The 20,180-nt window shown below is 45.2% G+C and overlaps 1 long non-coding RNA gene across 1 annotated transcript in view; it reads right to left on the minus strand.

Annotated features, from left to right (window-relative positions):
• Nucleotides 1-11,072: 11,072 nt before the first annotated feature.
• Nucleotides 11,073-20,180, minus strand: part of LOC135981368 (uncharacterized) — a 49,947-nt gene continuing 40,839 nt past the window's right edge. The window contains exon 3 of the long non-coding RNA XR_010598361.1: nucleotides 11,073-12,506. This is a non-coding gene — a long non-coding RNA (uncharacterized LOC135981368). The remainder of the gene's footprint in view (nucleotides 12,507-20,180) is intronic.

Raw genomic sequence — 20,180 nt, forward strand, 5'->3', positions numbered from 1 at the left:
ATAGCACCGACATGCCATATGCTGCCATTCCATTGTTCCCTCTGCTGGTATGTTCTATCCCTTCTACCCTGTATCTGTCTTGTCTATTTAGACTATAACCTCCTTGGGGCAGGGACCTTCTACTACTGTGTTTGTACAGTGCCTAGCACAATGGGGCTCCACTCTTGGTGGATCCTTAGGGTCCTAATAAACAAGCTTAATAATAATGAGCACCTATGCCTTGCATGATAGTCAGCAGCTCAGGAAGAACTTGTGAAATAGTTTATGCATTGGTTAATATTCTTTCTTAAGTTGTGTAAGCAGGTGGCCATTCAATTCCTGCTATTTTTTTGCTGCCTTCCCAGCTATTCAGGCCGATTTCATTGAGACTCATCACTGAGCGCGTGGTGCTCTTTGGTTCAAATTCAGTGCTTGCACCATTTTTCCTGAAGACTTTCTGCCCAAGGCTTTAGCAACATTTTTAAAATGCCCTTGATTTACCCTATTCCAAAAATTACACATGTTCACATTAACTTCCCTTCCCTCTACCAATCTGAGGACTGGCAATACAGCAGCAAGGTGCTAGCAAACAGGATTTTTGCGAGGGAGTTCTCCAGGTGAAGACCCTTGGGATGAGTTTGTTGTTTGATGTGTGCTTTCATGTTTGAAGTTGATAGTGTGGTCTGTTCTGGAGGCTGTGCACTGAACCAAACGGCCTGCTAGGCTAAGCTTAGAGTTTACAAACCAGGCTTTAGCCTACTATTCAATGATCCCTTGACAAGGGGCGGGGCAAACTCAGGGAGAATAGGGGTTTAAAAAGCCAGCACCTAAATGATCGGAGGAACTAGTGAACAGGGGAGTTTTGTGAGGATGTTTAAACAGAGAACATGAGAGGCAGATACACCTAACAAACATACTCTAAACTCAGGCCAATACCCCCTCCATCCCTGCCAAAAAAAAAAAAAAAATAAGACCCCCACAGGAGTAAAAAGAGAATGCAGGCAGAAGTCCAGCAGCAGAGTTGGGGCTATCCAGTTTATTGCACTGAATGCAGCATCCATGATTACCTGCCTCGTGGGGAGATGTATGCATTTGGTGTGCACAACTCATGGCCTTTAAGACCAGTACTAGCTCTTGAAACCAGAGTAGCTAATCTGGAGGAGCTAAGGGAGGCAGAGAAGTACATCAAAGAGACTTTCAGGGACACAGCAGAGCAGTCCTACCCACAGTCTGACAGCTTCCGTACTATTGAGGAGGATGAAAGTCTTGGGGAAGGAGAACATAAAGCTGAAGCAGAGGGAAATGATCCCATAGTTGGGACACTCCTTGCAGATGATGTCATGGTGTCCTCTCAGACCGAGGATACCCCTCTGGGGGAGGGGACCCCAGTTATTAGGAAGAGACAGATAATAGTAATGGGGAATTTGATTATTAGACATATAGATAGTTGAGTTTATGATGCCTGGGAGAATCACATGGTGAATTGCCTTCTGGGTGAGAAGGTTGTGGACCTCTCAAGATATCTAGACAGGCTTATGTGCTTTGCTGGGAAGGAGCCCATGTAGGTAACAAAGACATAGAGAAAGGTAGGAGAGAGGTCCTGGAGTTCAAATTTAGACTGGTAAGTAAGAGATTAAAGTCCAGGACCTACATGGTAGCATTCTCTGAAATGCTTCCAGTTCCACACATAGAGTCAGTTAGACAGGGTCTCAATGCATGGATGAGATGATGGTATTGGGAGCAGGGCTTTAGGTTTACTAGGAACTGGGGAACCTTTTGGGAAAGGAGGAGCCTCTACAGGAAGGATGGGCTCCACCTAAATCAAAACAGAACCAGATGTAAAATTAAAAAGGTCATACAGGAGTTTTTAAATGAAGGGCTGTGGGAAAGCTGACAGATGCAGAGGAGCACATGGTTCAGACAGACACATGCCTTAAGGGAGGATTTATTAAAGCCGATACTCTATATCAGGGGTCAGCAACCTTTCAGAAGTGGTGTGCCGAGTCTTCATTTATTCAGTCTAATTTAAGGTTTCGCGTGCCAGGAATACATTTTAACGTTTTTAGAAGGTCTCTTTCTAGAAGTCTATAATATATAACTAAACTATTGTTGTATGTAAAGTAAATAAGGTTTTTAAAATGTTTAAGAAGCTTCATTTAAAATTAAATTAAAATGCAGAGCCACCCGGACCAGTGGCCTGGACCCAGGCAGTGTGAGTGCTACTGAAAATGAGCTTGTGTGCCGCCTTCAGCACTCGTGCCATAGGTTGCCTGCCTCTGCTCTATATCCTAATAAAGAAGAGAGGATAGAAGTTCATAGAGTGCAGGTAGGAACTGAAGAGAAACTGCATCACACAAGGCAGTCAACTAAATATTGACAAATTTTGTAAGTGTTTGTGTACAAATGCCATTAGTCTAAATATTAAGATGGGTGACATTGAGAGCTTGGTAATAAATGAGGTTATTAATATAATATGAATCACAGAAACTTGGTGGAATGATGATAATCAACAGGACATGATAATACCAGGGTACAAAATATAGAGGAATGACAGAGTAGGTCATCCTGGGGGTGGGGGGAGTGGCACTATATATGAAAAAAAACAGAGTCCAATATAGTGCAAATCTGAAATGAATCAAACTTACCATACAACTTCTAAGGATAGAAATTCCATACTTGAATAATAAGAGTACAGCAGTAGGAATATATTACCGACCACCTGACCAGGATGGTGATAGTGATTGTGAAATGCTCACAGAGATTAGAGAGGCTACAAAAACAACAACAACAACTAAAACAATAATAATGGGGGATTTCAACTTTCCCCATATTGACTGGATACATGTCACCTCAGGACAGGATGCAGAGATAAAATTTCTAGACACAATTAATGACTGCTTCTTGGAACAGCTAGTCCTGGAAACCACAAGGGGAAAGGCAATTCTTGATTTAGTCCTAAATGGCGCACAGGATCTTGTCCAAGAGGTGAATATATCTAAACCCCTTGGTAATAGTGACTACAAGATAATTAAATTTAACATCCTTGTAGGGGGGAAATACCAAAGAAACCAACCACAGTAGCATTTAACTTCAAAAAGGAGAACTACACAAAAATGAGGAGGCTACTTAAATGGAAATTAAAATAAATAGATGAGAGAAATGCCTGCAAGCTGCATGGAAACTATTTAAAAACACCATAGTACAGACTCGAACTAAAAAGGATGCTCCAAATAAAAAATGTCAGTAAAAGGACCCAAAAAATGCCACCCTGGCTAAACAGCAGAGTTTAAAAGGTGGTTAGAGGCAAAAAGGCATCCTTTAAAAATTGGAAGTCAAATCCTGCTGAGGACAAGAAAAGAGCATAAACTCTGGCAAGTCAAGTGTAAACATATAAATTAGGCAGGCCAAAAAAGAATATGAAGAGCAACTAGCAAAAGACACAAAAACTAACAGCAAAAAAAAAAAAAAATTCAGTACATCAGAAGCTAGAAGTCTCACAAACAATCATTGTGGCCGCTGGATGATCAAGGTGCTAAAGGAGCACTCAAGGAAGACAAGGTCATTGTGGAAGAGCTAAATTAATTCTTTGCAATAGTCTTCACTGCAGAGGATGTGAGGGTGATTGCCACATCTGAGCCATTCTTTTTAGATGACAAATCTGAGGAACTATCCCAGATTGAGGTGTCAATAGAGGAGGGTTTGGAACATATTGATAAATGAAACAGTAATAAGTCACCAGGACCACATAGTATTCACATCACAGTTCTTCTGAAGGAACTCACATATGAAATTGCACAGCTACTAACTGAGGTATATAATTTATTGCTTAAATCAGCATCTGTATCAGATGACTGGAGGATAGCTAATGTAATGCCCATTTTTTAAAAAGGCTCCAAAGGGAATCCTGGCAATTACAGGCCAGTAAGCCTAATTTCAGTACCAGGCAAATTGGTTGAAACCAAAGTCAAGAACAGAATTATCAGACACATAAAAGAACATGATATGCTGGGGAGGATTCAACTCGGATTTTGTAAAGGGAAATCATACCTCAAATTTATTAGAATTCTTTAAGGGTGTCAACAAGCATATAGACAAGGGTGATCCAGTGGATATAGTATACTTGGACTTTCAGAAAGCCTTTGACAAGGTCCCACACCAAAGGCTCTTAAGTAAAGAAGACAGTCATGGGATAAGAGGGAAAGCCCTCTTACGGATCAGTAACTAGTTAAAAGATTGGAAATAAAGGGTAGGAATAAATGGTCAGTTTTCACAGTGGTGAGAGGTAAATAGCAGAGGTAAATACAGATCCCCCAAAGAGCTGTACTGGGACCAATGCTGTTGTAAAAAGGGGTAAACAGTGAAGTGGCAAGTTTGCAGATGATACTAAATTACTTAAAATAAGTCCAAAGCTGACTGCAAAGAGTTACAAAGGGATCTCACAAAACTGGGTGACTGGGCAAAAAAATGAAAGAGAAATTCAATATTGATAAATGCAAAATAATGCATAATGGGAAAAAATCCCAACCATCCACACAAAATGATGGGTTCTAAATTAGCTCTTACCATGGATATATCTCTGAAAACATCTGTTCAATGTGCAGCGGCAGTCAAAAAAGCTAACAGAATGTTAGGAACCATTAGGAAGGGGATAGATAATAAGACAAAAAATATCATAATGTCACTATATAAATCTATGGTACATCCACAACTTGAATACTGCATGCAGTTCTGGTCATCCCATCTCAAAAAAGATATATTAGAATTGGACAAGGTACAGAGAAGGGGGACAAAAATCATTAGGGGTATGGAACAGCTTCCCTATGAGTTGAGATTAAAAGGACTGGGACTGTTCATCTTAGAAAAGAGACGACTAAGGGGAGGATATGATGGAGGTCTATAAAATCATGAATGGCATAGAGAAAGTGAATAGGGAAGTGTTATTTACTCCTTCACATACACACAAGAACATGGGGAACTAATGAAATTAATTGGCAGCAGGTTTAAAACAAACATAAAGAAGTACTTCTTCGCACAATGCACAGTTGACCTGTGGAACTGGTTGCCAGTGGATGTTGTGAAGGCCAAAACTATAACTAGGGTCAGGGCCGTCCTTAGCCATAGGCAGAACAGGCAACCGCCTAGGACACCATGCTACCTGGGGGCACCGCTCTGCCCGGAGCCCGGACAGATGGGAAGCAGTGGAGCATTTAACAGCAGGGCTGCTGGGTCCTAGAGAGAGCCGAATGCAGCACAATCTGAGAGAGGGGATTGGCTGCTGGGGTCTCTGGGAAGGGAAGGGGAGGGGTGGGGGAAGGAACTCACCTGTGAGTGTGACTCTTTCCCCCGGCGTGAGGTGAGGCAGGCTCGGCAGCTCTGGCACCAGTATCCTTTGTTGTCCCCAGGGCCGGCTCCAGGTTTTCTGCCGCCCCAAGCGGCAAAAAAAAAAAAAAAAAAGCTGCAGCAGCATGATTGCGCCATTCCACTCTTCGGTGGCAATTGGGTGGCAGGTCCTTCGCTCCGAGAGGGACTGAGGGACCCGCCACCGAATTACTGCGCTGCAGACCCAGACGTGCCGCCCCGATAGCGGCTGGAGTGCCGCCCTTTGGTATTGGCAGCCTCAAGAACTGCTTCTTTAGCTGGTGCCTGGAGCCGGCACTGTTTCCCACTTATTCTGTAGCTACATCTGTCATGCTTCCCAACTCCTTCACAATTCTGCAGTGCAATTTCCTTTGTTCCCCTTGCTTTTATCCATAATGGCTGTTCAGTAAAACCACTTTTCCCTGGCTGATGGAATTGATCTGCAAAGGGATTTATTAAATGCAGCATTTGTCAGAGCTGTTTTTTAAAAAATATTTAAACCCACTTGCTTTATTCAAAGGGAATATTTGTGCTTAGGCTTGTGCATCCAGTGTGCCTTCTTGGTGACTAGTAAGAGGTAATAAGATCACAATTATTCCTTTGAGGTCATGGATTAGTCCAGGAAAGGAGAGACGAATTAGGTGGCCCATGCTAGGAGATTCCCTATGCATCTACCAGAGGGGCGGAAGAGAAGAGATGGAGGGCAGGGAATAAGTCACTGAATTGTTTTCTTCCTAACCAGGAGTCAGATTCTATTCTATTCATGTTCTTAAAACAATGCCCATCCCTGATTTATGTGAGCCCTGGGGCCTTGACAATTTGTCCCTTATATGGACTAACCTCATTCCTTGGATTTAAGCAAGTTATGTTAAATGATCACATTAATTTACATTTTGATAAAACAGCCAAAGTTTTATGGGTGGGGTAAAACATAGGAGTACTGTTAACTTTCTATAGCACTTTATGCTCTCAAAGAAGTTGGTGCCTAACTTCCCTTGAGGCTACCACTTTTTCACAGAGACTTACAAACGTGCTTTATTTGGTTATGTTGACTGAACTGTAAAACCCAGCTCAGCCCTTTGGCCCCCACACCAGTCAGCTGACTCCTGGGACAAGGGACCAGGCTGGATCAGAGGTGCTGGAACAATTTTTATAGTGGGGTGCTGAGAGTCAGTGAACCAATCTGTAAACATAGGATGGAAACCACTTCAAGCCAGGGGGTGCGCACTTCAGCACCATGGGCTGGAATGGTGGTGGTGGAGGGTCTGGCTGGAGTCAGGGGACAAAGAGACTTGGCTGTGGCGGCACATGACTACCATGATGGGGTGAGAGGCTGAAGATCCTCACTGGAGTGAGAGAAGATAGGAGCCCAAATGATTGGACAACAGTATACGATTCACATAAAATAGAATAAAAAATAGAAAAAATAATACATTTATAAAAAGTGCAAAATAAATTTAAAATAGTAACCATGAATAAAATACAAAAAATATTAACAGACTTAAAAAAAGTAAAATAATAAAAACTGAAAAATAAAAGAATTGTAAAATACATAAAAACCATAAAAGGGGAAATAAAATTAAAAGAAACTTAATATATATATATATAAACAATAAAATAAAAAAGGAAATACAAGTAAAATATATTAAAAAGGTAAAAATATAACTATTAAGAAAAAACACACATACAAAAAGAAAGAAAAAAGAAGTACAATTGTAAAACCGAGGGCGAGAGTCCATGGGGCTTGTGCTCCTATATCATAGGTGAGGAGCTCTGATGTGTGCCCCCGTGTCCTCCTCTCTGTCCCCCGTGTGGACAGGGCTAGACAGCAGTCTCACTCCGGCCATGCGGCCACCCCAGCCTGGGAGTGAGGGGCGGCGCCCTCCCAGGCTTCCGGACCCACAGACAAAGCCCGGGGGGAACCACTCCCATTTATACTTGCTGGACACAAGGCTCTTGCTCGTGTTGTACAGGAGGCTAAGCGACCCCCCTGTTATACACTGAGCAATGAGGGCTCCCTCCGTGTGGGGCAGAGGCGAGACCCTGCGCTCCAGGGACGAGGTAGCTGGTGGACAGACCCCGCCGGAGCGGGGAATGTCGGCAGGCGCCACTCTGCCTTGGATGGAGTCATCTCCACTTGAGCAAGCGAGATTCCCCGCAACCGCCAGGCACCTCTTCCGTCAGTGGACGGTGACCCTGACTCCGAGAGAGACCCCCGGGAGAGCGAGAGAGAGACGGGGTGTCCCTCAGCTGGGCCCCCTGGGGTGAGATTCAGCCCAGCCGCAGCGGGGTACACAAGGTACTAGGTGGAGAGGAGAAGGAGAGAGAGAGCCAGGCTGGAGGCCTCCGGGCTCTGTTCCCCTCTCTGCACCAGCCTGAGTCCCCCCACTCAGGGCTTTTCCCAGCGTGTACCCAGCTCACCCAACCTTGTGTCATGGGTCCGGGCCAAGCCTTCGGAATGAGGGGAGAGAAAAGGGCAACGCTGCCTCTGCCCGGGCTGTGCAGGGAATCACCCCGCCCTTCTGGAACTACCTCTGGGGACCCAGCTGGGATTGTAGCTCATTGAGACTTCCAGAGCCTGGCCCCATTGCGGTCACTCCATGAGGTAGAACAGAAACACCTGCCTTTAAAATTCAACTGTATCTAGGGTGACCCCACCTGTATTTCAGGTTCCGTAATAGAGGACACTGCTGCGGGGGGAGGGGATGAGCTGCGCTGGTGCCTGGAGCCGCCCCTGGTTGTCCCCCATAACGTCCATTCTTCTCCCCCCCACACCCCACGGAGCACTCCCCTTTTCTCTCCCCCCCCCCAAGGAGCACCCTTCTCTCTCTCTCTCTCCTCCCCTCCGGCAGGGCTGGGTTGGGTGAGGTGTTGGGGGGGAGGGGGAAGCTAGCTGGCTGCCTGCTGAGGAATGAAAGTGAAAGTAACTCACTTCCTCGGCAGCCAGCCAGGATTGGAATGGTCACTCATGGCTGGGCTGGCGATAGCCAGATAGCATGTGTGAAAAATCAGGACGGGGGGTTGGGATAGGGTGAGCAGATGTCCCACTTTTATAGGGACAGTCCCAATTTTTGGGTCTTTTTCTTATATAGGCTCCTATTACCCCCCCCCCCTCCTGATTTTTCACACTTGCTGTCTGGTCACTCTAGGTGTGGGTAATTGGTGCCCATATAAGACAAAGCCCCAAATATCGGGACTGGCCCTATAAAATCAGGACATCTGGATCTGGTCACCCTAGCTGGGGAGCGCGTCTCTCCCCCGGGCTGGCAGCGATCCATCTCATCCGGGGGGAGCTGCGCAGGGCAGGATGAGCTGCTGTGGCTCCATGGGTGCCCCGTCTCTGAAATCAGATGCTGTGCTAACTTCACCATGGTCCGTGGGGCTGGCGGTGGTGCCCATTGGCGTGTGATCGGACCTGAGGGTTTGCTGCTGCTGTTGCCACTCTGCACCCCAAGAGGTGGATTTTGGGGTCCTGCAGTTTTCCATCTATCTCCTCCTCTACTGCAGCTGTTGGACCAGCAGGCTGGGGGGTGAGCCAAGCATGAAAGCAGTACTGTGTTGCCATTTAGATTGTCATTTAACAACTTTGTTTGCCAAAAATGCTTGCTAACAATCCCTGAATTCAATTTCAATATATTTTTTTAAATCAATATCTTAGCCAAAAACAGAAAATTAAGTTGTTGACAATTATTTGTGACAAGTTTGGTTTGGGGCAGGGAGTGGGCCAGTTTTCATCAGAGAAACAAAAAATGTTGACTGACTTTCCTATAGCTGTGTTACTGCTAAATAGAGCCCTCCAACAACTGTAATATGCTCATCCCCTTACTAGTGTATAGAGCAGGGGTCGGCAACCTATGGCACACGTGCCAAAGGTGGCACACAAGCTGATTTTTGATGGCACGCCGCAGCGGGCTGAGCGGCTCAGCCCACCGCCGCTCTGGGGTTCCGGCTGCTTCCCCATTGCCAGCCGGGGTCCCAGCCGCCGGCCCCACTCAGTGCCTGCTGCTGGCCTGGGGACCCCCAAGGAACCCCAGGCTGGCAACGGGCTGAGCAGGCCTGCGGCTGAGACCCCGTCTGAGCCACTCAACCTGCTGCCAGCCTGGGGTTCCATTCACTCAGCCAGCAGCGGACTGAGCGAGGCCGGTGGGGGGCTGAGTGGGGCCGGCGGCAGGCTGAGTGGGGCCGGCGGCTGGGACCCCGACTGGCAAGAGGCCGGCAGCCGGAACCCCAGAGCAGCAGCAGGCTGAGTGCTGCCGGCACCCCAGACTGGCAACGGACTGAGCCACTCAGCCCCCCGCCAGTCCCGCTCAGCCCGCCAGCAGCCCGCTCAGCCTGCTGCCGGCTGAGTGAATGGAATCCCAGACCGGCAGTGGGTTGAGTAGGGCCAGTAGCTGGACCCCAGACCGGCAGTGGGCTGAGCGGGGCTGGTGGCTGGAACCCCAGACCAGGATCCCAGGCAAGGATCACACTAAATTGATAAGATCTGCATTTTAATTTAATTTTAAATGAAGCTTCTTAAATATTTTAAAAACCTTATTTACTTTAAATACAACAATAGTTTATTTATATAATATAGACATAGAGAGAGACCTTCTACAAATGTTAAAATGTATTACTGGCATGGGAAACCTTAAATTACAGTGAACTTGGCACACCACTTCTGAAAGGTTGCCGACCCCTGGTATAGAGTGACCATATGTTGTACTAAGATTCTCTTGCTTTTTTTCCCAGTGAGTCAGTATAGCTTTTGCCAGCCCAGAGGTTGGGCAGCCAATGTCTTACATTTTCACAATGTTTTGTCCAACTTTCATAAAGTAAATACATGGTTAATACGAGTTAAAAAGGCCAGGGACACTTCCTTGTGAAGAATCTGTGTAGCAGATCATGCTAGAGCTATGAAAATATCAGTTTTTGATGGAACTTTAGAGGCAGTGATTTATCATGTATTTCTGGCAGTGCCCAAAATGTGCTGCTATTGCTAATGTCATTCCAAACAAAAATGAGGCACAATAGGACTTTTGTAACATTTCTGTGCTATCTTAATCTAGATGAGATGATTCTGTGCTGACTTCATTTTGGTCACTTTGTGCTTTACCTAGGAGTAAAACTAGGGGTTATATTTCCCCACTGCTTGGAAACCCAGCTTATTAAACTGGATAATGCCATTGATCTATTTACAGTAGAAGGTTGATATAGAGTTGTAACTAACATTAAGACTGATGCCCACTATACATTTAAAACTAAAAAGTGGCTTTGTAAATGACATGGGTTTCCAACTCTATTGTGTCTCAGTCAGGGCGGAGCGCCTTGTGAGGTGTCTTCACACTAGCTCAAGGTCACAGCACAAGAACCTAGAGAGCCTCCTGAAGCACGGTGATAGTTTTGATTTAAATGGACTTGAACTGTACGAAGAATTGAGGACACTGTCACCAATGTTGCCACATGCAAAATCGGTGATGGACATTGTACAGTTTATTCATACCAGCAAACTTGTTGACATATATCCTAATGTGTACATTGCCACTCGTATTCTACCGACAATTCCTGTAACAGTAGCATCAGGAGAACGGAGTTTCTCAAAACTAAAGCTCATTAAAAACTATCTCCGTTCTACAATGAGTCAGGAATGCTTGACTGGTCTTGCTATTCCTGCAATCGAACAAGACATCACTTTGTCTTTGTCATACAATGACATTATTACTGCTTTTGCAGCCAAAAAAAGCCAGAAAGATTGCTTTTAATTAAAAACAAATCCTTGTTTCAATACCTCTTCATATAAATTTCCAATAAAATGTTGACAAATTAAAAAAATTATATTATTTGCATCATTCGGTCAAATCAGAATTTTTTCTATAGCGCTACTTCTTTAGTGCTAGTCCATCAGCATTACAGTGTGCTTAATTAAGTTAAACTGGGTTTAATAACATGCATGTGGCAAGTTTTCCAATACTGTAAGCTTATGTTTGTGTTGTTAAGAGCAAGTCAGGCACAGGGGCACCAGTTTAATAATCCCGCGTAGGGCACCATAAATCCTAAGGACGGCCCTGACTAGGGTAAAAAAATAATTATATAAGTTTCATGGAGGATAGGTCCATCAATGGCTATTAGCCAGGGGTTCTCAAACTGGGGGTCGGGACCCCTCAGGGGGTCATGAGGTAATTACATGGGGAGTCGCGAGCTGTCAGCCTCCACCACAAACCCCACTTTGCCTCCAGCATTTATAATCGTGTTAAATATATTTTAAAAAGTGTTTTTAATTTATAAGGGGGGAGGGATCGCACTCAGAGGCTTGCTATGTGAAAGGGGTCACCAGTACAAAAGTTTGAGAATAACTGCTATTAGCCAAGATGGTTGTGAACGCAACCCCATGTTCGGGGTGTCCCTAAACCTCTGACTGCTAGAAGCTGGGACTGTACAACTGGGATGGATCATTCAATAATTGCCCTGTTCTCTTCACTCCCTCCTAAGCATCTGGCACTGGCCCCTGTCAGAAGACAGGATACTGGGCTAGATGGACCATTGCTCTGACCCAGAATGGCCATTCTTATATTCTATGTAATGGTGATGAATGTGCTATGAAATCCTAGCTATTAAGACACACATATTGCCTGCATCTCTAAGGTTATTATATCACTCATGAGTGACAGATCTTGTGGACCTGAGCACTGGGATCCGTGGTGGACACATCCCGATGAAGGTACTGTGTGCGCTGACTGTAACTGTTAGACTGCTCTTCCCCCACCAATGATGACTTGAAACATAGAGGCCACAGATGTTTTCCTGTCCATGATGGTAGCCTGGTCATAAATACAAATGAATATAAATTTGCATTAAGACTGCACTGTTCAAAATTGGTATTAGTCAGCCTACATGTCTACTTCCTCCTCTGTTTCTTCAAACCAGCTCTTGAATTTGTCCTTTGTACCTTTGTTCCTCCAAAGCCACGTCCACACCCTGTTCTCACAGCCAGCCTGCTCCCAGTACTCTTGTTCACCTGGTCAAAGTAAGGAAATGTCCATGTCTTCTGAGCTATTTCACTTGCCAATAACATCTTTGATTATTAGTGGTGCGTAGATAGCTCTAGGTTTTTAAACTTTAGCCATTGCTGGATAGAGAGGCCTGGACCAAAACACTGTATTTGCAGAGTAGCCAGACTGAGTTACGTTTTCCTGAAATGTACAAGCATGTTTTAATATTTTATTTTACAGTTTGTTTCTCTACCCCTGCCTCAGGCTCTCTTTCTGCACCGCCTCTGCTGGTGGCACTGTAATTCCACCCAGTTTCCCCTTGATTAAAAAAGCATTTCCAGCCAGCAAATCTACAAGGGATACATGTTTTGCTTAATCAATACAACAGTGGCCCATTTGTTAGAACATTTTTAAACAGTTTGGTTTAATCAGCTTAATGTCCAAATAAGTTCTAGACTTGCACAGAGTGACTGTGTCCAAACAAGATTTTTTTTTTCTTCTTAACACACATCATAATCCTTTATAAACTCCAAGTACAGTTCTCTGAAGTCATAATTATAGCAATTTTACAGCATGTTAACACTTGCCTTTCTTAGGTTTAGAACACTAATTTCTCTTTATTATAATGTTGAAAAACACTAAATACTCTCATGTTGCTGCTGGTTCTTAGTACTCCCAAATCTACACATATAAATAATTTACCTTTATATAGTGCCTTTCCTTCATGACTATATACATACAACACTAATGAAACATAGGCAGCTCTGAGAAGAAGGGCAGCACCCATGTGGTACATAGCACAACAGTAGGAGAGAAGGACATTTTGGCCAAGGAAATCAGGACAAACTCCTATTCTTGCAGATAGTGCCACTGGGTCTTTCCTATTGATGCAGCACAAATAGGACCTTGATTTAGAAGGTCTCATCCTAAAGGTCTTTGCTTAGGGTGCAATGTACCCCCCAGACAGAGGGCTAGAACAATGTCTATGCATCAATCAAAAGAGAGCTTAAGGGGACTTACATGGTGCCTAGACTTTGTATTGGCTCTCTGCACAAAGTGAATTTCATCTGTGGTAAAATACATGGTACTCTGTATATATACCAGAACCATTTACAATGGCAACCCTGGGCAGGGCTTTCTAACCCTAGACTCCACTTGGAAAGGTCAAGTGCTTGCAGGGGCCATGGCTGTCAGCATTCACCCAGAACCAGACCCTGATCTGTGACCCACCCAATTCCCGCAAGCCACACAGTCCATATCTAGATACTTCAGTCCTGCTCTTTATGTTGATTGTACAAAAATTTAAAACAGATTTAGCTAATCAGGTACATGAGGAGAGTGTGTGGGCAAGGTAGTATAGGGTAGAGCCCATTAGCAAAAATGTCAGACTAGCCAACAAACTTACAAAAACAAGACTAATATTTGTATACATTTGTGCACAAATCCGCAGAAGAATGTGATTTCCTGTGTTAATGTTATGCCATAACAATCCCCAATGTTGGGAAGAAATTGCATGCAATTGTGGAGAACCTAAAGAATCTGATCAGCATCGCATACTGTACAGAAATGCAAAACCCCCATATAAATAAAAATCTGCCATTCGGCTTTTCCAATGCTGGTTCTACTCTCTTTCATAGAGACAAGAGGGAGGAGTGAGGTTAGCACTTCATTAGCACTTAAGTAATCTAAAAATATCAAAGAGAAATTCAGAACATCAAACCACATGAAACAATTCTGTTTTAGGGTTTTTAGAAAATGTGGTCATTGGTGCATTTTGTTGGCAGGAGGAACCAGAAGTAAATATGCATTAGACCTACTGCCTTTATGTCCCCCACAATGGTTGCACCCACAGACCTGCTAGTACCATCTTAATGTCATACACTGGAAAGTCAGTAATCGCATGAACACACTTCAATTTTTACTTCTGCAAAAGTATGCATTCTCTGAACACAGAATGAACAAAAAATACTGAGTTAGTGCCAAGAAATTCTTAGAGTGAATTTGAATGGGATTAAATAAGAAATATGAGAAGTGACAACATGAAAGAGAGATTTGCTTAGAACTGTTTCTTTTGAGAAAGTCTGAAGTATCTGGATTTAGATCATCTAAATTATGAGAGAAGTCATGGAAACTTTGAAACATTGTAGGCTAGGGCTGTTTCTTACCAAATATCATGCTGATTTCATAGGAAATCCAGTGCGCTGAGCCTTGAACCCAGAATCAGAAAAAAATCCATTAATTGCTTGAGTATCCCTGTAGACATATAGAAAGTGACAAAACCAGTAGTCCACATAGAAAAAACAGGAGAGTTGGTAGGTCTAGACTTGTACTAGATAGGCTGCAAGAGGGCTGAATGGGCCTCGTAGATCCTAATATATCAATAATCATATTATCTTCTATAGTGAGCTCCACCCAAAAAGTGCAAAACACTGTAGAATATTAATGGATTTAGCCTAAACACAACCCTGTGAAGTCAATATTATCCAGAGCTGGGTGGAAAATTTAGATATGTTTCACAAAAAGACAAACAAACAAAATGAAAGATTATTGAATTTTTTTTCTTTTTTTCTCTTTTTAACCTCTCTTTTTTAAAAATTCAAGTCTCTTATTTAAAAAAAAATCTCCCTTATTTATGGTTTAAAAATGAATGGGAGGGGGGAATTAAAAAGTGAAAGGAAGTGATTGTTTTCCCATGCTTTCACTTCACTTTTTTCCATCTTTCTCCAATGTAAAAAGAAGTTGGAAAGAGAAAGAGAGAGAAAATGGGATATTTCCCACTTTATATATGGGGAACAGGCACAAAAGTTAACTCAACTTAGTGGGAAGTGACCTGCCCCAGGTCACACAGGAAGTCTGTGGCAGAACAAAATTTAGAAAAGGGATTCTCTCCACTGCCCTGGCCCCTTTACATCTCACTCACTGCAGAACATGTGTGCCGTGTAGCTCACATCTTCTATATAAATGACTCCCATGAACTCTGTCTAGCATACACAGAGGAGCACACATTCTAGGAGAAACCACATTGTGTATCTAGGTTGCAGAAGGAAATGTATATCTGACAATCAGGGTCGAGGAACCCTCTGGGGAGAATCGAAGAGGAAACCCCCAAAATAAGCAGTGAAACCAGCTGATTGCATACTATGTTATTTCGCTGTAAACGCATATCCAGAAAGAGCTTTTATGAAAGCTTGTAATGCACTGAACTTAATAGTCCTTATGTGTCTATATAGAAAACTGTAATTGTAACTCTGGTGCAACTTCAGCAGCATCTCAAACAGGGCAGTGAAGCTGTCAGGAAGGGAAGGGCTACCTCCCCAACCAGATGTGACTGTCTTCAAGCACCTAGCCTTTGTCCAGACCAAGAAAAACAATGAGGAACCAACAAAACAAATGGCAACAGCTTGAAACTGAAGAGAAAACCTTTGGAAACTAAGGAGGGTGTTTTCCCCACTTTTCATATCTATCTTGACTAAAGAAAAAAAACTGCAAACCCTTTTAGACCATGTCTATACTGCAAAATTATGTCAGCCTAATTTAGGTCAGCCTATAGCCCCTGCAGTTATTAAATCGCTTGTATGGGCATGCGTGGCTCCTTGTGTGTCCCCTCACCAGAAGTGCTTGTATCAATTGCATTGTCAGGGTGGGGCATTGTGGGACAGCTCCTGAAAGCCAGTAACAGTTGATGAAAGCACTATAGTGTCTACACTGACACTGCGCCCTGGTCTCCACTACGAGTTTAGGTCGAATTTAGCAGCGTTAGATCGATTTAACCCTGCACCCGTCCACACGACGAAGCTATTATTTTTGACTTAAAGGGCTGTTAAAATCGATTTCTGTATTCCTCCTCCGACGAGGGGATTAGCCCTGCAATTGACCTTGCCGGGTCGAATTTGGGGTAGTGTGGACGCAATTCGATGGTATTGGCCTCCAGGAGCTATCCCAGAGTGCTCCATTGTGATCGCTCTGGACAGCACTCAACTCCGGTACACTGGCCAGGTAGACAGGAAAAGGCCCGCGAACTTTTGAATCTCATTTCCTATTTGGCCAGCATGGCAATCTGCAGGTGAGTGCAGATCTCATCAGCAGAGGTGACCATGATGGAGTTCCAGAATCACAAAAGAGCTCCAGCATGGACCAAACAGGAGGTACAGGATCTGATCACTGTATGGGGAGACGAATCCGTGCTATCAGAACTCCGTTCCAAAAGACGAAATGCCCAAATATTACAAAAAAGCTCAAAGGGCATGAAGGACAGAGGCTATAACTGGGACCCGCAGCAGTGCCGCGTGAAACTTAAGGAGCTGAGGCAAACCTACCAAAAAACCAGAGAGGCAAACGGCCGCTCCAGGTCAGAGCCCCAGACATGCCGCTTCTATGATGAGCTGCATGCCATTCTAGGTGGTGCAGCCACCACTACCCCACCTCTCTGCTTTGACTCCGTCAATGGGGTAGCACACAACAGGGATGCAGGTTTTGGGGACGAGGAAGATGAGGAGGAGGAGGTTGAAGATAGCTCACAGCAAGGAAGTGGAGAAACCATTGTCCCCGACAGTCAGGAACTGTTTCTCACCCTGGACCTGGAGTCTGTACCCCCCGAACCCACCCAAGGCTGCCTCCCGGACCCACCAGGTGAAGAAGGGACCTCTGGTGAGTGTACCTTTATAAATATTACACACGGTTTAAAAGCAAGTGTGTTTAATGATTAATTTGCCCTGGCATTCGCGGCCAGTACAGCTACTCGAAAAGTCTGTTAATGTGTCTGGGGATGGAGTAGAAATCCTCCATGGACATCTCCATAAAGCTCTCCTGGATGTACTCCCAAAACCTTTGCAAAAGGTTTCTGGGGAGGGCAGACTTATTCCGTTCTCCATGGTAGGACACTTTACCACGCCAGGCCAGTAGCACATAGTCTGGAATCATTGCATAACAAAGCATGGCAGCCTATGGTCCCGGTGTTTGCTGGCATTCAGACAACATCCATTCCTTATCTCTCTGTGTTATCCTCAGGAGAGTGATATCATTCCTAGACACCTGGTTGAAATAGGGTGATTTTATTAAGGGGACATTCAGAGGTGCCCGTTCCTGCTGGGCTGTTTGCCTGTGGCTGAACAGAAATGTTCCCCGCTGTTAGCCACGTGGTGGGGGGAGGGTGAAGCAATCATCCCAGAGAATTGTGTGTGTGTGTGGAGGGGGGAGGTTAGTTGGGTTTGTGCTGCATGTTAACCCGAAAACCGCAGCCCCTCCTCCTTTTAAATGGCCAACCCATTTTAAATGGCCAACCCAATGGGTGCTTGGTATGGGAAATGAGGGTGCTGCTGTTTGAAATCATTCCCATGTTATGAAGGTTAAAGAAGCCAAAAGGCTGTGTCTTACCATGGCTGCCTGCAAGCCAAATTCTGTTACCCGGCCCTGCGTGAAAGATCTCTCACACCAAACCAGCATACCCTCAATAAGAGGCAAAATGCGACCTTGTACCGAAAGCACATGTGCTATGTAATGTAAACAGCAAGGTTTACGGTGAAAGAGTCTACCCATTGTTCTTTAAAATGTGTCTTTTTAACTACCACTCTCCCTTTTTTTTCCTCCACCAGCTGCAAATGTTTCAACGCTCACACTATCTTCTCCTTCCCAGAGGCTAGTGAAGATTAGAAGGTGAAAAAAACGCAGTTGCGATGAAATGTTCTCTGAGCTCATGCAGTCCTCCCACACTGAAAGAGCCCAGCAGAATGCGTGGAGGCAGACAATGTCAGAGTTCAGGAAAGCACAATATCAACACGAGAATAGGTGGCGGGCTAAAGATAATAAGTGGCGGGCTGAAGATGATAGGTGGCGTCAGCTTGGTGACAGAAGGCAAGAGGCAATGCTGAGGCTACTGGAGGAACAAACTGATATGCTCCGGCGTATGGTTGAGGTTCAGGAAAGGCAGCTTGAGCACAGACCGCCATTACAGCCCCTGTGTAACCAACCACCCTCTTCCCCAAGTTCCATAGCCTCCTCACCCAGACACCCAAGAACATGGTCGGGGGGCCTCTGGGCATCCAACCACTCCACCCCAGAGGACTGCCCAAGCAACAGAAAGCTGGCATTCAATATGTTTTAAAGTGCAGTGTGGCCTTGTCCTTCCCTCCTCCCCCAATAGGGTGACGAGATGTCCCAATTTTATAGGGACAGTCAATTTTTGGGTCTTTTTCTTATATAGGCTCCAATTACCCCTCCACCCCTGTCCCGATTTTTCACACTTGCTGTCTGGTCACCCTATCCCCCACCCCACCCCACCCGGTGCTTCCCTCCTCCCCCACCTCTCCCAGGCTACCTTGGCAGTTATCTCCCTATTTGTGTGATGAATTAATAAAGAAGGCATGAACGTGAAGCAACAATGACTTTATAGCCTCTGCAAGCGGTGATCGAAGGGGGGAGGGGAGGGTGGTTAGCTTACAGGGAAGTAGAGTGAACCAAGGGGCTGGGGGGTTCATCAAGGAGAAACAAATAGAACTTTTACACCGTAGCCTGGCCAGTCATGAAACTGGTTTTCAAAGCTTCTCTGATGCGCACCGCACCCTCCTGTACTCTGCTAACCGCCCTGGTGTCTGGCTGCATGTAATCAGCGGCCAGGTGATTTGCCTCAATCTCCTACCCCGCCATAAACGTCTCCCCCTTACTCTCACAGATATTGTGGAGCGCACAGCAAGCGGTAATAACAATGGGAATATTGGTTTCGCTGAGGTCTATCCAAGTCAGTAAATTGCGCCAGTGTGCTTTTAAATGTCCAAATGCACATTGTACCACCATTCTGCACTTGCTCAGCCTATAGGTGAACAGCGCCTGACTACTGTCCAGGTTGTCTGTGTACGGCTTCATGAGCCATGGCATTAATATAATATATGGAGATATACCTATCTCATAGAACTGGAAGGGACCCTGAAAGGGCATCAAGTCCAGCCCTCTGCCTTCACTAGCAGAACCAAGTATTGCTTTTGCCCCAGATCCATAAGTGGCCCCCTCAAGGACTGAACTCACAACCCTGGGTTTAGCAAGCCAATGCTCAAACCATTGAGCTATCCCTCCCCCCACTATTCACAGAGGGAGAGAGGGGAGAGCAAATGAATACAAAACAAATCTGGTCTCTTTATTGTTTTGATCCACTCCAGCTCTCTTATACATCTTGGGCTGGCAGCAGACGGTGTAGTATGACTGCTAGCCATCGACGTCTCCTGGCTGCTCGCCAGAAGACGTGCAGTATGACTGTTAGCCATCATCATCTCCTGGCTGCTCGCCAGAAGACAGTGCAGTATGACTGCTGGCCATCGTCGTCTCCCATTTATGTCCAGGCGCCCCCGGCCGACCTCACCGAGGCCAGCCAGGAGCACGCATATCTGCCCAGGCGCTCCCGACCGACCTCACCGAGGTCGGCTAAAAGAGCACCCAGGAGATGATGATGACGATGGCTACCAGTCGTAATGCACCGTCTGCTGCCAAAACGCAATGAGCTGCTGCTGTGTAGCAATGCAGTACCACGTCTGGCAGCACCCAGGAGACATATGGTGATGGTGAACTGAGCGGGCTCCATGCTTGCCGTAGTATGTTGTCTGCATGGGTAACCTAGGAAAAAAGGCGAGAAACGATTTATTGCCGTTGCTTTCACGGAGGGAGGGGTGGGGCCTGACAACATTTACCCAGAACCACCCGCGACAATGTTTTTGCCCCATCAGACATTGGGAGCTCAACCCAGAATTCCAATGGGCGGCGGAGACTGCGGGAACTGTGGGATAGCTACCCACAGTGCAACGCTCCAGAAGTCGATGCTAGCCTCGGTATTGTGGACGCACTCCGCCGAGTTAATGGTCTTAATGGTCTTAAGTGGGGACACACACAATT

Source organism: Chrysemys picta, chromosome 2, assembly GCF_011386835.1.
Source record: "Chrysemys picta bellii isolate R12L10 chromosome 2, ASM1138683v2, whole genome shotgun sequence".
Lineage (NCBI taxonomy): Eukaryota > Metazoa > Chordata > Testudines > Emydidae > Chrysemys > Chrysemys picta.